Source organism: Momordica charantia, assembly GCF_013281855.1.
Source record: "Momordica charantia cultivar OHB3-1 chromosome 5 unlocalized genomic scaffold, Mcharantia_2.0 BLBB01000005.1, whole genome shotgun sequence".
NCBI lineage: Eukaryota > Viridiplantae > Streptophyta > Magnoliopsida > Cucurbitales > Cucurbitaceae > Momordica > Momordica charantia.
Window position 1 is genome coordinate 17,959,697 of NW_028275163.1, and position 17,217 is coordinate 17,976,913.

Consider the following 17,217-nt stretch of genomic DNA (forward strand, 5'->3'; position numbering starts at 1 on the left):
GAAATTTGTTCAAGTCAAATTTGTTCTTTGCTTAGCCACGAAATACTCACAATTTTGATAATTAACTAAGGTTTTAATGTTTCTATGACATGCAAGGACTAAAATAAAAATTGCACACTATGAAGTTAAACAAATCACTCAATTTTTTATTACCAAAATCTATCTGTTGACACGAGATTTTTGGAAAAATTATAATTCGTAGACTAAACACAATTTGTATTTATATTTCGGGGACTAAATACAATTTGTATTTTTGTAGAGGATTAAAATCCTCCCTCCATAGATCAAAATCCTCTCTACAACTAGGATTAAAATCCCTCCGTCACAAGACCAAGCAGATCAAGATCAACAAATGTCCAGAGGCCGATCAAGATTATCATCAAACCAGATGTCGATCAAAACCAACATCAAGCCAAAGGTCGATCAAGATCAAGATCAACATCAAGCTAGAGGCCGATCAAGATCATCATCAAGCCAACTTAATCCTATTGAATTGTAATTCGTAGCTAACTAGGATCATCATCAAGCCAAAAGGTCGAAATAGGATTAAAATACAATTCAATAGGATCATCATGAAAGCCAACTTAATTACAATTTGTATCTATATTTCGTAGAAGATCATCATCAAGTCAGTGGTCAATGAACATCATCATCAAGCCAAGAGGTCGTTCAAGATCATCATCGAGCCAACTTAATCCTATTGAATTGTAACTCGTAGCTAACTAAGATTATCATCAAGTCAAGAGGTCGAAACAGGATTAAAATACTATTCAATAGGATTATCATCAAGCCAACTTAATTACAATTTATATTTATATATTTCGATATGCCGATCAAGATCATCATCGATGCGGTTCAATTCAATAGGATTTATAATTCGTAGCTAAGTTGAGCCTATTAAATTTTTAATATATTTTAATTTAATTTAAAGACACGTGTCAAAATTTAATTGGTCTCAATTTAATTACATAAAATTTTATAATTATTATGTAGCAATTTCTGATTCGTCGAAATTCATGAGTCAACTATATTCCTATTCATAACATGGCTTGGCTCATAAAGGCTAACAGAAATTAAACTCTAATTTTCCTAAGCATGAAAAATGTAATCAAATCTTACAAAAGGAGAATAATATATATCTTACCAAAACTAAAATTGTAATAAACAAATCCTAATAAAATAATCAATAGTAATTCCCTAAATCAGTTCAAGGGAATTATCTTACCTAAATTAAAAAGGTAATAAAGTAAAATCATAATTTTGAAAATATCCTGGGAAAATATTAAAGTATCTATGTCATGAAAAATTTCCTTGAGCTTACAAAGATGTGGTGGAAATTTGATCAAAAAAGATGTGGAGAAATGAAAGTCAAAATAAAAGTCAATACAAGATCTAAATGAGAAGCCCAAAAATAGACTCCAACTAAGATATATTGATCGGCCTCCTCGAACTATTCCTCTTAAATTGTGTTCAACTAGTTTTGACTAGGATGTTCATGGACTGGTGGGGACGGAGAAGTCTTCCCTATCTCTATTTTGTCCCTCGTTCGAGTGAAATTTCATATGAAATTTTTAAATCTTCCTCATTTATTAGTTTTATTATTTTAATTAATTTTTATTAAAAATCTAATTAATTGCTTACTTCTCACAGATGAAAACTCATTTACATTCTTATTTCTCCTCATTTAAAGTAAAAATTCTTAAAACAGCTGATAAAAAACATAATATTTAATTTTAGTCTAATTATCCATATAAAATGTAAACATATCAAACTAAGTCTACAACATCTCAACAATAAATTGGAACGGGATGGGGCAAGAAATGGGAACGGGAACAAGGATCATATTCTCCATCTCCGTCCTTGCCACAATGGGGGTCCTAAACGAGAATTCTCCGTCTCATTTGGGGTGGGTCCCCATGAGGCTCCATCCCCGCGAAAATGGACACCCTAGCTTTGATTCGTGGAAACAAACCTCTATGATGCAAACTTTATAAGTCTGGAGCTTGAATCAACAATATGTCCTAAATATATGTATAAAACTGATGAGATTTTTGGAGTTTAAGCTCGGGTTTGTACAGCGGTCTTTTTATAAAAATAGTGTTTTGTAATTATTCCTATTTCTCGTTTTTTAAAATAATAAGCTTTCTCAAAATTGTGTATAAATTTTGGAAACAAGAAAATCAAGTTCGCTTATGTTTCCAATTTTTTCCAAAACATTAATAAAAGCATCATTTTTTCATTCTTGAATTATGACATGCAGAATCAATACTAACAAGTAAATATAACATAGAAAAAATTTTAATTTAAAAAATAAAATTTCATATAAAAATAGTTATTTTTTAATTTAAAATTTTAAAAAATAATAAATAATAAATGGTTACCAAATATGTTTTTGTCTCCTTTGTTAATGCAAAAATAAAAAAATAATTATTAAATGTAATTCTATTTTTATTTATTAAAAAAATAAGAAACAAGAAACATATAAAAACGACGAAATAGAAACGTTACTGTTATAGGAAGATAAAACGACATCAGATTGGACGAGCAGAAGACAGTAGTTAGGTCGGAGGAGGACCAGGCTCACCAAGTAAGGAGGCCGAAACCCGACGACCCGGGCCGGCCACAGCCGACCAGGCCTTGGCGCTGAGACCTTCTCGACGCCAAAGAGTTCTCGACCCCCCAGTCGAGAACCCTGATGGTTCTCTCCCAACCCCCATTGACTGGGATGTTTATGCTGAACGCACGCACTAAGCGTGGTAACAATTATATAGATGCAAGCGCACACCTGTCAGAGTAATATAAAATGGATGGAGTATCCAAGTATCGATCCTCAAGGACTTCTAAATAATTTCCAAACTCTGAAGTTTTAAAGAATAGTGAATGTTGAAATGAGTGATTCTTGTAAAATGGGAAGTGGTCACAAATAATGGTTTTGGATTTGGGATTTGGACTTATAATAATAAAACCTAGCCCGAATTACTTCAAGTTAGCCAACAAAGAATCAAGGACATGCTAAGGACAATATGCATTTTACTTTAGAAACTAACGACTACGCTTCTCACTTTACTTATGTCTAAGCAAGTTCAAAGTCCTAAGACATTCCCTAATATGTCTATTATGAGATATATCTTAGTTTTAGGATGGAAATAGTCGCAACCTCGGGTTAAGGTCCTATGTCTAGGCTACTTAAGCGGAACCCTTATGTCTAAGGCGCTCCTCTCCTCGGTTTAACCACTCAACAATGCAAATAAGCAACCTTTTCAGTATTGACTTGTTAAGACTTACAGTGGCCTTCTCTAAATCCTAACTTTTTGGGAAAACATGTTGAGCAATGAATGGAAAGTAAAAACACTACTTCTTAGCAACCCTTTTTAGACATAAAAGGCTAACTATCCATAACCGGGCTAGAGACGGGAATTTAGAAAGACATATTGAAGAAAATACAGCAAGTAAAATGGTTGAATGTGGAATGCATGTGTGAAAAACAAAAGTTAACTAATGGAGAGTTTTTATCGGGATTGAGAGCTTCGCCCTTCTCTTTCAAGCAAGGGAGAGTGTCACGTGCTCTTTCCTCCAAAAACACAACTCTCTTAACTAAAAATAAAGTAAAGGCAAAGGGAAGATAAGCAAAGTGCTAGATTTTTATATATTTGAATAAGTAGAAAATGACTAAGTACAAATGGAAACAAAACAAAGCTCAATAAAGGAATGTAAAGTGCTCGAGATTTAAAAACCAAAAGCAACTAATGAAAGCAACTCAAAAGTACTTAGAAAGCAACAAAGAAACACTAAAAATGATCAAGAGAAGGAAGCAAGGCTTGATGATTTTGGTGGAGAAGTTGCTGGAATTTATAGCTGTGCAGAATTGGTTAGGTAGGTCCTAAAACGATGGTGAATCACCCATTTCCAACTCCTTTGACTGACCAAATCGTGCTCAAACTGATAGTGGAACACTTCTTCTACACGTATGCATCGGTTGGAACCACCAAAACGCATTGGAAGACGCGTTTCATTAAGGGCAAAGTTGGAAGAAAACCTGTTTTTCTGCAGGCATCCCAGGCGCCTGGCGCCTCCCATGTAACTTTTTCGTCTTTTTGCTTCTTTTGATTAATTTGCACTCTCAAATGGTCCTAAAATGTCATAAATACAATATAAGCCATCGACAAACCATAGTATATGAATTTTGCATGAATTGGAACTCAAACGATCGAGAAAAATCTGAAACAAAGCTGAAACATTGTAAAAACAGCATCTAAAACCTTCTTTTTACGCATGTAAACAAGCGTAATCACACCCCCAAACTTAACTTTTTGCTTGTCCTCAAGCAAAACTTAGCAACTTTAATCAGCTTTCTAACACATGGACAAGGAAAAGCAAAAGCAACCGAGATGTTCAATCATAAATTGTCTCAAGGAAAAGATGTCAAAGCCTACCATTCTATTGCCTTTGTAAACTTAGTCACTATAAACCAAGTTTGAAATGATAAAAACTTTTTCTTTCAACATCTTTTTTCTCTTTCAAAAACAGAAAACGTTTTCAAATACCCCTAAGGAATCTGCACACTCCCTCCTTACACTAAGACTTTTACATCTGAAAGACCGGCTACTAGCCCCTGAGGTTTCCACACACTAACATCGGTTTCAACCACAGCTACTCGTAGAAAGACTTTGAAACTAACAGCTAGGTCATAAAACGACGACAATGAGAAACACGAAGTCACTTATCACCATCCTTACTGCTATTTTCAAAGTCAACACCCAACCTAAAACTAAATGGGTGTCTACAGTAGGACTCGGGAATCATAAATACATTTTCTTTAACTCTCATTGTTTTTACCGCTCTTTTCTTTCTAACACAAGTCTTTTCCCCACTCTTATTTTCTCTCAACAAGACTCTTTTTACTCTTTTGCAACTTTTTTTTTTTCTTTCGTTTTTATTTTTTTATTTTATTTTTTTTAGCTAAGTGCTTTTTCAACATTTTCTTTCTTTCCAACTGACTCTTTTTCAAAAGAAAATAGCATGATTTTTTAAATATAAATAACACCTTATCTTTCTGAAACAACGACTGACACAACGACTGTCCCCCCCAAACTTAAGAGAGACAGTGTCCTCACTGGGAAAAGACTTTTGCATCGGATGAAAAAAAGGCTTAACAGTAAAAAGGACAAGGACTTCCTATATAGGGGCAAAGAAAAAGCTTAAAGTCTGTAAAGATCAAAAAGACATAAAAGAAAATGAGTTTATCACATAAACAAAGGAAATAGCTCAAAGCTTAGTCAGGCATAGAACAGAAAACGCAACAATCTCTTATAATCATCATCGACATGAAATCACATGCACAGCACAAATGCTTCAAAATAGGCATGTGAAAAGCTAAACTAAGGTTAAGTGAAGGCATACTTTAAGTGATCAGAAGATAAACGATACTAATTTATTCATGCTTCAACTGAGCTCGAAACATAATCAATACAAAAAAAACATGCGTAGTAATGCTAGAATATGCAAACTACGTCATTAACAAAAAGAAGAAAACACAAAAAATAGCAAAGAAGAAACCTCCCCTTCATGAAGTCGGAGGTTGTGGACTAGGATCAGTGTCAATACTGGGAGATGGATGACCAAGGATAGCAGCTAGCGCTGGAGGCCATGAAGGTAAAACCGCAAAATCCAATGAAGTCCTTAAGTTGTAGATATGTTGCACGACTTCTCGAACCTGAGAGTTTTCGAAATGCTGGAAAAACAGGGCAGGCGCCAGGCGCCTGCGTGATTTATTTTCGCAAAGAGCAGGCGCCAGGCGCCTGCGTAATTCTTTTTTTTTTTCAACGTTTTTTTTTTCTTTCTTTTTTTTTTCTTTTTTTTCTTTTTTTCAACGTTTTCAAAAACATTCTCTTAATAAGAAAAACTTTATAATGAAACAAAGAGAAAATACAAGATACAAAGACTTCCTTCCTTTACTTTTGTTCTTTCAAAAACGGATAAGAAGGAAAAAACATTTTTCGCAAAAATTTATTGACCTGAAAGTTGAATAGAGGTTTTTCCTCTATCCACTGGTTCTCCAAAATACGGCTTAAGTCTCTGCCCATTTACTTTAAAAACATTTCCTTTAGAGTCAACTAGATCCACTGCCCCATATGGGTAGACTTTAAAAATTTGAAAGGGACCAGACCATCTAGACTTAAGTTTTCCAGGGAAAAGTTTCAACCTAGAGTTGAATAACAGAACCAGATCACCTTCTTGAAGATTGTTCGGCCGAAGACGCCTATCATGCCACTGTTTAGTTTTTTCCTTAAACAACTTAGCATTCTCATAAGAAAAGTGCCTGTGTTCTTCTAATTCCAACAATTGTAACTTCCTCGCTTCACCTGTCCGTTGGCATTTGTCACAAACCTGGGCAAACTTATGTGCATCTTTGAACAGAGTGGGCCAAAAGAACCCACTTTGCAAAACTTTGGCTGCGGTTTTGTGTCCTGCAAAATGTCCTCCATATGGAGACATATGACAAGCGTCTAATATCGCCTCGTGCTCTTCTTCTGCGACACATCTGCGTAAGATATTGTCAGGTCCTAGCTTATATAAAAAAGGCTCATCCCAACGATAAAATCGAACTTCATTTAGAAATTTCTTTACCTGTTGCTTGTTGAACTCATAAGGAACTATTCGACTTACCAAATAATTTGCTATATCGGCATACCACGGAACTGAATCAACTCGCAAGAGTTGCTCGTCAATAAACTGTTCACGAATAACAGTTCCATCATCACAGAGCGGGGATTCCAATCTAGACAGGTGATCAGCAACTTGGTTTTCAGTACCCTTCCTGTCCCTAACTTCAATATCAAACTCTTGAAGTAACAAAATCCACCGTATCAAACGTGGTTTAGCATCTTTTTTAGCAAATAAATATTTTAAAGCAGAATGGTCAGTAAAAACAATGACTTTTGTGCCTATCAAGTAAGACCTAAACTTATCAAAGGCGAACACAACTGCTAACAGTTCCTTTTCAGTAGTAGTGTAATTGAGTTGTGCACCGGTCAGAGTCTTACTAGCATAATACACAGGATGCAAGATCTTGTTTTTACGTTGTCCTAACATAGCTCCTATTGCATAATCACTAGCATCACACATGAGCTCAAAAGGTAAATCCCAATTAGGTTCGATAATTATAGGGGCTGAACTTAGAGCAACTTTCAACATTTCAAATGATTTTAAACAGTCATCATAAAAAACAAATGGTCTATCATGTTCTAACAATTGACACAAGGGTTTAGAAATTTTAGCAAAGTCTTTTATAAAGCGGCGGTAAAATCCCCCATGCCCTAAAAAACTTCTAATCCCCTTGACATTTGTAGGAGGAGGTAGCTTTGAAATGATGTCTATCTTAGCGTGGTCTACCTCTATTCCTTGCTTGGAAATTTTGTGACCCAAAACAATACCCTCTTGTACCATGAAATGACACTTCTCCCAATTTAGGACTAGGTTTGTTTGTTCACATCTCTCCAATACTCTCTCCAAATTAACTAAACAAGCGTCGAAAGAATTTCCAAAAACAGAAAAGTCATCCATAAAAACTTCTAGAATATTTTCTACCATGTCAGAGAAGATGGCCATCATACACCTCTGAAAAGTCGCAGGTGCATTGCATAGTCCAAAAGGCATTCGCCTAAAAGCGAACGTACCATACGGACACGTAAATGTTGTCTTCTCTTGGTCTTCTGGAGCAATAGTAATTTGATTATAACCCGAATATCCATCTAAAAAACAATAGAAATCCTTACCTGCCAGACGGTCGAGCATCTGGTCAATAAACGGGAGAGGAAAATGGTCTTTCTTTGTTACCTTGTTGAGTTTGCGATAATCAATGCAAACTCTCCACCCGCTCACAGTTCGGGTTGAGATGAGCTCATTCTCCTCGTTGGCCACCACGGTAATACCCCCTTTCTTTGGTACACACTGTACTGGGCTTACCCAGCTGCTGTCGGATATTGGGTATATAACACCTGCGTCAAGCCATTTAAGAATTTCTTTCCTTACAACCTCTTTCATCTTCGGGTTCAACCGCCTTTGACTCTCAATAGAGTTCTTAGCATCTTCTTCCAATAGAATTTTGTGCATGCAAAAGGCCGGGCTTATCCCTCGGATATCTGCTATCGTCCATCCAATGGCCTTTTTGTGCTTCTCCAAAATCTGCAATAAAGAATATTCATTAGTAGGTGATAAATTGGAAGCTATAATAACTGGTAAAGTGTCGTTATCCCCTAGATACGCATATTTCAAATGCGACGGCAATGGCTTCTGCTCCAACGTGGGTGGTTCCACTATGGACGGAAGTAACGACTTGCATTCTTCTTTTTGTATTTTTCCAATAGGATTAGCCATATCTTTTGGACCTTCTGCTATCTTATCAAGCTCTTCTTCAATCTCTGTAACTAATAAGTCATAAAACTCATCAAACATAATAGGATTCAAGCTATTTATAGCAGAGCACTCTTCAAAGTCTCCTGGTAATTTCATGGCGTCTAGAACGTTAAATTTAACTTCTTCATTATTTACCCTCATTGTAATTTCTCCCTTCCTCACATTAAAAACTGTATCCCCAGTGGCTAGAAATGGTCTTCCCAAAATAATGGGAACGTCTAAGTCTGCCTCGCAATCTAGAATGATAAAGTCCGCAGGGAAAATGAATTTGTCCACCTGGACTAAAACATCTTCTATCTTTCCCTCAGGTCTTATGATAGATCTATCTGCTAGTTGGAGGGTAACCGTAGTAGGTCTAGCTTCTCCTATGCCTAAAGATTTGAAAACTGATAATGGCATAAGATTAATGCTAGCGCCTAGATCACATAATGCCCTACCTAAGTTTTTTCCTCCTATGGAACATGGAATGGTAAAACTGCCAGGATCATTACATTTCATGGGTAGCGGGCTGCCTACAGCATCACTACTACATTTTGTCATGGCTACCAGTTCATGCTCTCCTATTTTTTTCTTCCTAGAAACTATATCTTTCAAAAACTTAGCATAATTTGGCATCTGTTCTAGAGCATCTACTAATGGTATATTTATGTGCAGTTGTTTTAAAATATCTAAAAATTTTCTAAACTGGGAATCATTATTTTTCTTAACTAATCTTTGTGGAAACGGGGGAGTAGGGGTAAAAGAAGGCTGTACCTGTGGAGGAACACTCGGGGTGTCCTCATTACCTTTTCTAATATTTTCTTTTTCTGGTGTTGTTGGATTTTCTGGTATCTTTACAATTGGTTCAGTGGACGGAATCTGTACATCTGTTGTTGGCATTGTTGGTCCATCATATGCCAGTCCACTCCTAAGGGTGACAGCTTTGCACTGTTCTTTCCCTTCTCGTTTTGGTAATTCAGTATGGCCTGGAAAAGAACCTTGTGGTCTATTCTTCAATTCATTGGCGAGCTGTCCCAATTGGGTCTCGAAATTCCTCATTGATGCCGCTTGGGATTGTATCACTGCGTCGGTTCGGGCCATGTACTCCTTCATCATATTCTCAAGATTTGAGTTGTTATTTTGAACTGGTGGAGTCTGTGTTCTCTGATTGTACTGCTGTTGCGGTGGTGGGATGTATTGCTGTGTAGGTGGAACATAGGGCTGCTTGTTCTGTTGGCTCTGCCCTTGATTAAAACCGCTCGAACCTCCTTGTCCTCCCCATGAGAAATTAGGGTGGTGCCTCCAACCTGGGTTGTAGGTGTTCGAATATGGGTTAAAGTTCCTATTGTTCCCATGTCCTACATAAAAAACAGAAGCAGGGTTATGTGGACAATTATCGTAAATATGGTTTTCACTGCAGAATGAACAAATGAGATCATTGACTTGGCAAACAGGGGCAGGAGTGCAATAATCCGACTGCACAGGTTGTATCGGCGTGGCTAATGGATTTTTTATTCCCAATGCCATCTCTTTCAGCCTCTGGTTCATTGTAACCATCTCTTTTTGCATCGAGGTCGCAATGTCCAGAGCCAAAACTCCAGCTGGATCTTGCTTCTTTGGTGCTGCCCTAGATCTTTGCGAACACCATAGTTCGTTATGTGAAGCTAAGTCATTTAGGATGTCAACTATCTTGTTGAATGTCTTCTTTGTAAAGGCTCCGTTGGCAGCATTGTTTAGCATCATCTTAGTAGGATGATCTAAACCTCTAAAGAAATGTTCGATCTGGATGCATGCCGGCAAGCCATGGTTCGGACATTTCCTGATTAGTTCTTTAAATCTCTCCCACGCCTCGTGAACAGGTTCACGATCATACTGTCTAAAGGAGATGATCTCCTCTCTGATATCAGCGTGGCGAGTAGGTGGGAAGAATTTTGTTAAGAACTTCTCCACTAACGACCCCCATGTGGTGATGGATCCCGGTGGAAATGCATTGAGCCATGCTCTAGCTTGGTCCTTCAAAGAAAATGGAAAAAGTGTTAGTCTCAGAGCATCGTCTGTTATACCAGGTAATCGAAATGCATTTGCAATTTGAATGAATGATTTCAGATGATCATGTGGATCCTCATGTTCCTGCCCTCCAAAATGTCCAATTGTCTGCAACATTTGGAACATCATTGGTTTAAGCTCAAAGTTTGCGTGGGCTGGAATAGGGTTGACTATCCCTGAATCAAAGTTCTGAAAAGCCGTGGCGGCATATTCTCGCATTGCCACGTCTCTGTTGTCCGCCATCTGGATATGGTTGAATTCATCATTTCTTGCATGATCCCTCATATTACCGTTAACAGCAGGTGGATCAACCGGATCACGAGGTGGAATATCTGCCATTGATGTGCTCGTACTCTCTACCTCACTTTCAGGACTGATTTCACCTTGTCTCTCTTTTTGCTTTTCTATTTGTTTTCGGAGTCTTTGCTCCTTTCGAGTTTTTCGAAGGGTCCGCTCAATCTCAGGGTCAAGGGGTAGCAGAAAAGATCTTGTGCTCATGCACTTTAACTTACCCTTGTGAGATAAACGACCAAAAATATAGAACAAAAACAGTGGATGGAAATTACACCCAACAACAATTCACAAAAAACAAAAACTAAAAGAATTTGAAAATAATTTTAAAACTAAAGTCCCCGGCAACGGCGCCAAAAACTTGACTGGGATGTTTATGCTGAACGCACGCACTAAGCGTGGTAACAATTATATAGATGCAAGCGCACACCTGTCAGAGTAATATAAAATGGATGGAGTATCCAAGTATCGATCCTCAAGGACTTCTAAATAATTTCCAAACTCTGAAGTTTTAAAGAATAGTGAATGTTGAAATGAGTGATTCTTGTAAAATGGGAAGTGGTCACAAATAATGGTTTTGGATTTGGGATTTGGACTTATAATAATAAAACCTAGCCCGAATTACTTCAAGTTAGCCAACAAAGAATCAAGGACATGCTAAGGACAATATGCATTTTACTTTAGAAACTAACGACTACGCTTCTCACTTTACTTATGTCTAAGCAAGTTCAAAGTCCTAAGACATTCCCTAATATGTCTATTATGAGATATATCTTAGTTTTAGGATGGAAATAGTCGCAACCTCGGGTTAAGGTCCTATGTCTAGGCTACTTAAGCGGAACCCTTATGTCTAAGGCGCTCCTCTCCTCGGTTTAACCACTCAACAATGCAAATAAGCAACCTTTTCAGTATTGACTTGTTAAGACTTACAGTGGCCTTCTCTAAATCCTAACTTTTTGGGAAAACATGTTGAGCAATGAATGGAAAGTAAAAACACTACTTCTTAGCAACCCTTTTTAGACATAAAAGGCTAACTATCCATAACCGGGCTAGAGACGGGAATTTAGAAAGACATATTGAAGAAAATACAGCAAGTAAAATGGTTGAATGTGGAATGCATGTGTGAAAAACAAAAGTTAACTAATGGAGAGTTTTTATCGGGATTGAGAGCTTCGCCCTTCTCTTTCAAGCAAGGGAGAGTGTCACGTGCTCTTTCCTCCAAAAACACAACTCTCTTAGCTAAAAATAAAGTAAAGGCAAAGGGAAGATAAGCAAAGTGCTAGATTTTTATATATTTGAATAAGTAGAAAATGACTAAGTACAAATGGAAACAAAACAAAGCTCAATAAAGGAATGTAAAGTGCTCGAGATTTAAAAACCAAAAGCAACTAATGAAAGCAACTCAAAAGTACTTAGAAAGCAACAAAGAAACACTAAAAATGATCAAGAGAAGGAAGCAAGGCTTGATGATTTTAGTGGAGAAGTTGCTGGAATTTATAGCTGTGCAGAATTGGTTAGGTAGGTCCTAAAACGATGGTGAATCACCCATTTCCAACTCCTTTGACTGACCAAATCGTGCTCAAACTGATAGTGGAACACTTCTTCTACACGTATGCATCGGTTGGAACCACCAAAACGCATTGGAAGACGCGTTTCATTAAGGGCAAAGTTGGAAGAAAACCTGTTTTTCTGCAGGCATCCCAGGCGCCTGGCGCCTCCCATGTAACTTTTTCGTCTTTTTGCTTCTTTTGATTAATTTGCACTCTCAAATGGTCCTAAAATGTCATAAATACAATATAAGCCATCGACAAACCATAGTATATGAATTTTGCATGAATTGGAACTCAAACGATCGAGAAAAATCCGAAACAAAGCTGAAACATTGTAAAAACAGCATCTAAAACCTTCTTTTTACGCATGTAAACAAGCGTAATCACCCATGCAGCCCGATCCAAGTTTACCTTGTCTCAACCCTGGATTCGACATTGGGTCAATTACAAAACACATAGGCCTAGAAGTATAGATTTCCTGGGCACACTAGGATTCAACTTTGGTAATTGCTAAAGGGATTAGGGTTCGAATTCTATAAATAGAAGAGTAAGTCAAACCACTCTAGAGGTATGCTCACACAATACTCTACACTTTATACTCAACTACTCCGATCCTAACTTAAGCATCGGAGCCCGTGTGGCAAGAGTCACACCGGTCTTAGTGCGATACTGTTTTGTAGGTCTCATCTATCCCTTTATTCTAGAAGATTGGTGCGAATATTGGAGGAATCCCATGTAACGCCCCAAGCATTCCACTATTTCCAAACAGGGACCGTTACTAAGACTACCTAAAATTTTCACCTAAACAAGAGAATTATCTTCACAACAATACTAAGCAATAAAGCTACCACGCTTCTCCTGCGCTACTCTAATTTTCAACACTCACGAGAGCTTGAACAATTAGGACAACAACACTAAAAATTTAAGATAAACTCACATCCTATGCGGATAACCCATTTAATACCGACTTCACAATAAGCACACCCTTCAAGGAAACCTTTACTAACTACAAACCATCCACTAAATGAAAATTAACATCTCGAATGACATTGAAGCAAAAACTAATTCAAGTACGATCAACTTAAACAAATGTATTCATAAATATCCTCAGTAGGTTACAATCTCGTAGTTCAAGAAGCTAACAAAATTAATGCTCTAAAAAGAATAATGAATCGGCAACCTTACAACATCCTTTAGACAATGAAACTAAACAAAACCAACCACTAACAACTCAACTTCAAGATTAAATAGCCACAACTATCCTAACCAAAGGAAATAAATTGCACGCAGCATAGCTAATGGTCTTTCCGTTCAAGCCTCCTCCTCGCCATCACCATCCCAAGAGCTAGCTCGATACCTGCAAACTGGAGGGGGAAAAGAGGAATGAGTACAACCACAGTACTTAGTAAGCAGCCCTTATCTGAAGGGTCACGCACAAACAACATACTTATCAAGGAACAACGTGTCATGCTTATTAAAGAATCAACATATCATGCTTATCACAACTCTCGAGCTTTGAATAAATAGAAACATATCACAAGAAGCAGTTTATGCAAACGTTTAACTATACATGTACTGTACATGTCAAACTCATCCTTACACATTAACTACCAACCTCTAGTCTCCCTAACATCACAAGTACCTCTACGCTTATCACAGTTATCCTACCCTTCCACAGCTATCTCCTTCGAGTAGAGTCGGCCCCTGACCATTTATACCCAGAGCCCCGACCCTGCTGCATCGGCCCTCGACCATTTATACCCGAGGCCCCGATGACTTCACCATCTATTGGCCCTTGACCATTTATACCTAAGGCCCTAGTAGTCTTCCTTCCAAAGGACTCCTCGTATCGACCCTCGACCATTTATACCCGAGGCCTCGATACTCCATTAGTGACGTATCAGTCCCCGACCATTTATACCCGAGGCCCTGACACCCACACTTTCATTCCCTCAAAAAATCCAAGTTTCACCAGAGTCTTGCAATATACTTTCTTATACCACTAACCCTGCATCTTTCAACTCACAAGTACGGTTCAGCATGCTTTCACAACATAGACAACTTTCTAATAACGAGATAATAACCCAATCATGCTCAATATCCAACATCATTCTTTAACAAGTATTACTAAGGATAATAGCTCACAAAACATGCCGAACAAAACATGCATATCCAGGCAACAAACATTACCACACCAATACTCAATAGTTTAGCAAAACAGAAAACTCACCATTTTCATCGACAATTATCCAACACTACTCCAAGTATATCGACTAACACAACGAGAGTTATTTAGCACACCGACGTAACAAAAATTAGCATTAAACGCCACAAAATCAGCACGTTAGAGACCATCTAACATACATTAACGCACGCACACGCCCTTGTCTACTTACTTTGTTATGTCCCAAAACTCTCACAAGAGTCCTACTTGCTACTACGCCATGCCTCATGCATCAACAATCTCATAACAGTCCAATATGCGATACACCGAAATGATCATATGTAAAAGCTAATCAATCTAAATTAGTCCAACATGATCCAACAGCTCCAACATGCATCGTTCACAGAAAAAGCACAATCAACCACTTAACCAAAATATAATTGACAAATACCCAGTATACATCAAACACAACCGATTTCTCATAAATATTCAATATGCTTTCGAAACAACAGATTATAGTACCGGTATACAAATTTCATCATGAAAACCAATTAGAACATTACAACAATTCAATCATGGTCATCCAAGATTACTTCGCTACAATTGCCCCCAAGTAAGAACTACTTAAAAAAGTGCCCTGACACGTTATTAAGCTTGCCGAAGGATTTCTAACTCACACTACAACAACTTGGGTTAGGAGTGGGTTAACGCCGAGGAAGTTCGAGCTCCCAAATCCGAGTCCAAAAGGCCTTATGCTGGCTGGTCCGATGCCGAGAAGTGATGGATAACTAAAATTTGGGTCCGAATAGGAGTGGGTAACGTCGAATCAATGCCGGAAAGGGGTGGGTAACTTAATTCTAGCTTCAAACAAGGATGGGTATCATGAATCGAGCTCCGATTTGGTATGGGTCAAAGTCAAAATGCGTCGAAATGCTGCTGCTCGCGTTGGAATCACAAAACGGGTCACCAAAGCGTTGATTCACCTGCTGGTCGCGGGTTCGTGGGTCGTTGAGGGGTCGTGGGTAGGAGAGAATACTACAGCTGCACGTCGTTTGCTAGAAGGACGTCAAAATAGAACAAAAACGCTGCTGGTGTGTCGGAGACGTTACGGATCTTGTCGGCAGCCGCTGTCGAATGGAAGTCCGTGGTCACACCGGAGCTACTCCACGATGCCACAGATCGGTGCGGGAGGGAGGGGCGACGCCGGAATACCGCGGAATCTCGTCGGAGGAAGCCGAATCTCGAGCTGCAACCGCACCGTTGCTGCGCCGTTGGGTCGTGGGTTGCCGCTGGTCGTCCAGCTTCTGCAGATCTGACCTTCGCGTGTTCGGATCGCCGGCGAAGGTCGTGAAACAACGAGAGAGATGCACCGCAGCAGGGTCGCGGCTGTCGGGGTCGCGTGGGTGCTGCCGACGATGGTAGAGAAGCGCCGTCGTATGGTTGCTGCTTCACCGTAGGAGACGCGCCGGTGCAGAATCAGTCGCGCTGCCGTGGAGAATCGAACGTCGTCGTTCGTCGGAGGGGTGCCGTCGCCGGAATGTGGCCGGAGGAGAAGATTCAGAAAGGAGGGGCGACTAGGGTAGGAGGAAGGGGACAAGATGATGGAGGAGATAGGTTGGGGTTTTGTTTTCCTTTTCCCTTTTCTTTACTTTATTTACTAACCTTGATTTAAAACCAAAAGCCTTATTTCTCAAATTGTAAAGGGCCCAACTAACTAAAAACAATGGCCCAAAACAAGAAGCCCCAAAACTACACTTTAGGAAAACGAATAGATCGACAACAACCCGAAATAAAATAGTTAACTTAAACTCTAAAACCCAAGAATAATAATTCAAAGAAAAGTAGAATTTATGAAGGAAAATCCTAAAACCCTTGAATTTAAGATTTAACTAAAAATGTCTTACACAGGTCGAGAACTTAAACTATCTTAATCCAATGAAATTAAACTTAATTCCAATTTAGCCAAAAAAATTAGAATTTCAAAGTTAGAAGATCCAAGAATTAAAGTTATCAACTTAGGAAAAAATCCAAGGACAGTATTTATCTCTTAAAATAAACGAGTCAGAGAACGCGGGGCGTTACAGATGGTATCAGAGAGGAACCTCTCCTAGTAAGATGTGGTTCGGGGACGAACCAAGGCGGAAGCTGGTGGGCATGTGACGCCCGAGAAGAGGGGTACATGAATGAACCGATACCACATCCGAATGAGAAGGATCCTAAGATTATTGAAGAATGGTCAATAAAGGGTTAAAAAGAATTGATAGTCACTACCTATACTAACAAGGTGCACCTTCCTTTTCGGTGGCTCAATCGTAAGAACTCCAAAGTTAAGCGTGCATGGCTTGAAGCAATCTTAGGTTGGGTGACCTCCTATTGCTTTACTAGGAAGCATGTGAGTGAGCACAAAGCATGCTGGAAGGACTCGTGTTGGTCTGTAGGGGCAGTCTATGCTCTTCTAAGTGGCTTAGAACTTGACGATGGCGCAGCCAGGTCGTAGGGGAATGCCGGGGCAGAGAGGTGCCGAAACCGGATTTCGAATCCTAGGCGGAACTGTATTTACTGGAAATCCATAGTGTCCGATCGAGACTCGCGTTTCACCTCGACTTTTTGGCGGAGTCTACACAAGACCCTGGGTACTAAGTTGGACTGTAGCACGGCGTTTCACCCCCAAACCGATGGAGCGTGTGAACCCGGTTTTAGAGGACATGCTCAGAGCTTGCAGTGTCGGTCTCCAGTTAATTGAGACGAAGTCGGAGAAAGAGTAGGGGAAGG

The 17,217-nt window shown here is 38.8% G+C and overlaps 1 non-coding gene across 1 annotated transcript; it reads left to right on the forward strand.

The window, feature by feature from the left end:
* The first annotated feature begins 10,192 nt into the window (after window positions 1–10,192).
* LOC148211481 (small nucleolar RNA R71) lies at window positions 10,193–10,299 on the forward strand. The gene has a single exon (XR_015791177.1). It is a non-coding gene; the product is annotated as a small nucleolar RNA R71 (small nucleolar RNA).
* The last annotated feature ends 6,918 nt before the right edge of the window (window positions 10,300–17,217 follow it).